This window comes from Vulpes lagopus, chromosome 1 (assembly GCF_018345385.1).
Source record: "Vulpes lagopus strain Blue_001 chromosome 1, ASM1834538v1, whole genome shotgun sequence".
Taxonomy (NCBI): Eukaryota; Metazoa; Chordata; class Mammalia; order Carnivora; family Canidae; genus Vulpes; species Vulpes lagopus.
The window spans coordinates 77651845-77657697 of record NC_054824.1 but is presented as its reverse complement, the minus strand read 5'-3'; positions in this window follow the sequence as shown (position 1 = coordinate 77657697).

The following is a 5853-nucleotide window of genomic DNA, read 5'->3' as shown; positions in this document are numbered from 1 at the left end:
CAGGGACAGGCGTGCACAAGGGAGCGGGAGCGGCTGGGAGGAGCACATCGCTCCCAGAGGCTGTGTGGAACCGTGGAAACGTCCTCAGGACAACAGGTGATTTTATTACCGTGTGTAGGAGGTCAGGGGTTTAGAGTTCAGGAATAATGGTTACCAGGAGGACAAGAACCAGGTGCTTCTTTCCTGCAGAGAGGACAGATGCCAAAGAACTAAGGAGGGTGGAACTGGGGTGGGCTCACAGGGTGGGGGGAGAGGCCCTGGCAGGGGTGAGGGAGGCCACGGAGCAGGCGGTGAGCCCTGAGAGGTGGAATGCCCGCCCTGCTACAGTCCTGCAGACAGATGTCTTTCCCCCTGGACAAGGAGCTCTGGTGAAAGCTGATCCCACAGTCACGGCCCCATCTGCACCTGCTGCTCCTGGAGATCTGTTCGGCCACAGAACCACGTGGGAGCCCCGTCAGGATGGTGTATCCTCTAAGTAATGGTTTCTGTGCTCGTGGGCGAGGCCAGGCAGTCCAGCCAGCTCAGGCCCCCTGCTGACACTCACCTCAATGACTCCCCCATCTCGGGGAGGGCTCAGGGATACCTGTGGCTCTTTGTTCCTTGTCCCTTACTCCACTCCCAGCTTGGGCGCGCCTGGACCTCCCTCTCACCAGGGACCTTTTCACTTGCTGCCAGCAAGAGAGGCCTCCAGGCCTGCTGCTCTTCCTGAGCCTCAGGCCCATGACCCTGTCCTGTGTCCCCAGGGGCCTGGCTGCTCTGCCATGGGACTCGTGTGCACAGCTGAGTAGGCCACTCTGGGCTATAATCCTTCACAACTCAACCTGTACCAAGGACTGCTTCTAAAAGGAACTGAAGTCACTCGGAAGAAGATGCAAAATTAAGCTACTGATTATTTAAAAGTTAAAACTGTATAAAAGCTGAGAATGTATGCAAAATGGTTTTCTATACTAATTTTGCAACCCTATCAAGCATTACATCTGTCTCTGAGTTCCCTGACATTCGTGACCGAAAAAAAAAGTAGGAAACAGAATAGGTCACGTAATTCTCCTTGCAAGGATGCAAGGCTACTTCACCAGGAAATAGGGGCCCTCTGGTGCATTTCTCTACGGAGAGGGGACTGAGCATCATGATGGATAATTCCCCCCGGGTGGCTTTCAGAAAGAAATATTCATGATTCAGCCACTTTTTAATATCAACATTTAATGAAAGCAAGGAAAATATTAAAACGTGACTTAGGATTTTCACTGGGAGCTAAAGCAGCGTGGTTTGGTAAGGGGTCTGATAACTTAATGCAAGACATGGTGTTTTTCAGGAGAAAGCTGTGCTCCTCTCGTCCCATTCACAGGGAAAGTGGACAGGGGAAGGCTGGATGAGGGGAGCACCGGGATGTGTGGTGGGATTACTAGTTCCATAAGGACCACGGACAGGGAAAGGGGGAAAGGATGCTGAATATCCCACATTAAACACAATTCTCATTATAAAGAACTGTTCGGGCGCCTGGCTAGCTTGGGAGGTTAGGGGTCTGCCTTCAGCTCAGGTAGTGATGCCAGGGTTCTGGGATCAAGCCCCGCATGGGGCTCCCTGCTCAGTGAGGAGTCTGCTTCTCCCTCTCCTGCTGCTGCTCACTCTCTCACTCTGTCTTAAATAAATAAAATCTTTTTTTTTTTTAAAAGAAAAGAATTGTCTCATCTAAAATTCTAATACTGCCTCTGTTGAGAAGCACTGGAAGGTGAGTCAGAAATTAGCATGACTCTTGTAAAACCTGTTCTTAAATACCAATAACGTCTTCATAGAGAGCTGACAGCAATGGCTGCAGGAATGTCAGCTCTGGTGAGTCCAGATGAGGGGGATGCAGGCTTCTGACAACGTCAGTCCTACTGGTGGTGAAGGGGCTAGAGCCTGAGAGGCACCACTGGCTACACAGACAGCTGGATAGTGGTGAGCTACAGGCACACCTGGCAGATGTGGTCTGTCCCCAGGAAAGGGACAGATCTCTCCTGTTTTTTATTTCTTCATATGTCTAAATGAGGACACAGCTAGGACACCAAAACTGGACATCACGTTGCAGGAGAAACTATTTTAGTCCGGAGCACTGGTTCCCAAAGTGTGGTCCCTGACCAGCATCACCTGGGAACTTGCTAGAAAGTTCTACAGTTCCACAGACTGGCTGAATCAGAAACTCTGAGGATGAGGCCCAGCAACCAGCGTTTTAACAAGCCCTCTACGTCAATCTGATGCAGGCTCAAGTTTGAGAACCTCTAGGTCGGGGCTAAAGACGGCAGTCAGTCACAAGAGATAGTTTAGAAATGCCACCTCAACCCCGTGTAGCGATTCTAATACGCTCGCAGAAGGAGGGGTATGTTGCAACCTGTCTGTTGCAGCCAAATGATCAGACATGGAGGGCATGAAGAGGGAAGATCTAAGTGAGGAGAAATCAGGGAAAAGAGTAAATTATCCAGGGCCAGCCTAAGTATCAAGTTTGATTAACCACCTGAGAAGGATTTTGTTTTTATTTTAACTCGTATTCCTCCATAAATAGTCAATGTAATTATATGGTTCAAAACTCAAAAGATACAAAAAGGTATAGAGTGGAAGATCTTGAACCTGCCCCTTCTCCTCGGTACCAAGCTGAGTCAGCCATCCCATCAATGTCTTCTAGGGATATGTTATGAAAATACATCTATTTTTTCTTTGAGAAGGAGAGAAGGAGGTAGGGAAAGAGGAAAAGTGTGAGCAGGGGAAGAGGCAGAGGGAGAAGAAGAAAGAGAACCTTAAGGAGGATCCATGCTCAGAGTGGAGCACAACTCGGGGCTGGATTTCACAACCCTGAGATCACGACCTGAGCGAAAATCAAGAGTCAGATCTTTAGCCAACTGAGCCACCCAGGAGCCCCCAAACATATATTTTTATCCCCATTTTTCTTAAATACAAATAATAGCATACTATACACATCCTTCTATACTTTGCTTTTTTTCACTTAATACGTTTTGGATAATAACAACCACTAAGAAGACTTCTGACCATCTGGAAACATATAATACCCCTGGGGGTACATATGTCTTCACTGCAGAAAAGGAGCTGTTAGGCTATCATGTGATTCTTATGGATTTATTGGTAAACTCCCTGTAGGGAAACTGTCCTGAAATTCTCAGCTTGGAGACCTCTCCACAAGTATTATAACAGAAGGAAGTGATATGTAAACTCTTAGGTCACTAAAGTCCAATAGTGACACTACCAGTTAAGAGCAGCTCCTAGTGGGCTAGGCGTCCTAGAATGGACAGTGGAGAAGAGGCTGAACCCTGGAGAGAACTCAAAGCAATGACAGAACTTGGAACATTTTTATCTGTAAGACTAAGAACCATAAATCACATTTTATCTATAGGAATTAACAAAATGCGTAAAAGGATAAAGATAGGAACTAGACATGAACACTTAATAGAGCCAGTTTTCAACACTTAGAATCAGATATAGAGCACAGAATAAAATAATATCCACAATCTCTAATCTTCTACCAGTTTGTGTTACAGTAACATTTCCTTCAGAATTACTTTTTGTTCTTCTTTCACCTTCAGTAAGAGGTCTTGTCCCTCTTTGACTCCTTCCAGATTTTTTTTTATCAATGTAGCCTTTGAACCTAAAGCATAAAGGTTTCTTTTTAAGAACAGTTTTATTGAGATATAATTCACATACCATATAATTCATCCATTTAAAGTGTGCAACTCAGTGGCTTTTTAGTGTAGACACAGAGTTGTGCAGCCACCACCTCAATGCATTGTAGAACATTTTCATCATCCCAAAAAAGAAACCTTGTACCCACTCACAGTCACTGTCCATAATCCCCCAGGCCCTAGGCAGTGACCAATCTACTTTCTGTTCCTGTGGATAAAGAACATCTCAATAGGCTCATTGGCACAACACAATTGAAGAAATAAAATCAGTGATCTTGAAGAAAAGCCAACATAAATGATCCAAAATGGAACATAAAGTGTGCGTCGTGGGTAGGGGGAAGGGAGGAGATGAAGCATCTAAGAGCTAAGAGATACTATGAAATGGTCTAACGTGTGTAATTGGAATCCTAGAAAGAGAAGAAACAGACAATGGCACAGAAGAAATATTTGAAGAAATAATGGTCAAGAACTGCCTAAAAATAATAAAATACGACATACCACAGATCCAATAAGCTCAGAGGTTCCAAGCAGTAAAAATAAAAAAACAAAAACAATTAAATACACTTAGACACATCATATTCAAACTCCTGAAAATCAAAGACCAAGAGAAAATCTCAAAGGCCATCAGAGCAAGAGGGAAAACGTTACATGCAGGGTAAGAAAGACTAGTATTAAATCACATTTCTCATCTGAAACGATGCAACCAGAAAATAATAAAATAGAATCTTAAAAGCACTGAAAGAAAAAAAACTGTCAACTCAGAAGGTTACTCATGAATATCTCTCAAAGATGAAGGAGAAATAGCAATGTGTAAGAATAAACGAGCTTGGGCAGCCCGGGTGGCTCAGTGATTTAGCGACGCCTTCAGCCTAGGGCCTGATCCTGGAAACCCGGCATCGAGTCCGACATCAGGCTCCCTGCATGGGGCTCACTTCTCCCTCTGCCTGTGTCTCTGCCTCTCTCTCTCTCTCTGTCTCTCATGAATAAACAAAATCTTAAAATAAAATAAAATAAAATAAAATAAAATAAAATAAAATAAAAATAAACGAGCTTGAGAGAATTCATTACCAGCAGACTTGCACTACAAAAAAAACTAAAAGAAGTTCTGAAGGCAGAATGAATATATTGAACAGAACTAGGATCTAGATAAACCAAGATCTCTGGAAGTGATTAAAATAAAGGTAAATATAAAAGACATTTCAAGAAACAGACTTTTAACTACAGAAAACAAACTGATGGTTACCAAAGGGGATGGCTGAAATAAGTGATGGGGATTGAGGAGTACCCTTGTTGTGATGAGCCCTGGATATTGTATGGAAGTGTTGAATCACTATATTATACACCTGAAACTAATATTATACTGTATATTAAATAATTGGAATTTAAATTAAAACTTTTTAAAAGTTTACCTTCAAATCAATTTCATTTACATTGATTTAATTTACTTGTTCTTAACAATTATGCTTAGACTACCCCCAAAAAACTTCATGAGGTTTTAGACAAAGTCAACCATTATTCTACTTTTTTTCTGGCAAAGTTTACAACAGAAATATCATGAACTTATTTGACTTTTAGTAAGCATAATCAAAATAAAAGTTTTATATTAAAAAATAAAGGTAAAAATAAAACATTTAAAAATTTTTATGTGCTCAAAAAGATAATTGACTGTTTAAAGTAAAAATAGTAGTAATATACTGTGGATTTATAGGATACATAAAAGGAAAATATATGATAACAGTACAAAAGTAGGAAGGATGAACTTGGAATATAATCTTCTAGTTTTTTATAATATACATAAACTGGTATAACATTATCGGTGATTTAAAATGTATGTTGTAGGGATCCCTGGGTGGCTCAGAGGTTTAGTGCCTGCCTCTGGCGCAGGGCATGATCCTGGAGTCCCAGGATCGAGTCCTGTGTCAGGCTCCCTGCATGGAGCCTGCTTCTCCCTCTGCCTGTGTCTCTGTCTCTGTCTCTCTCTCTGCCTCTCATGAATAAATAAATAAAATCTTTAAAAAAAATGTATGTTGTAAACACTAGAGACATTAAATTTTTTAAAATAAATATAAGTAGTAAAGTAAGCCAATGATGGAGATAAAAAGAAATAATAAAAACTCACGATTAATACAAAGGCAGGCAGAAAAAGAGGATAAAAGAAACAAAGAAAAGATTAAATGAAATATCT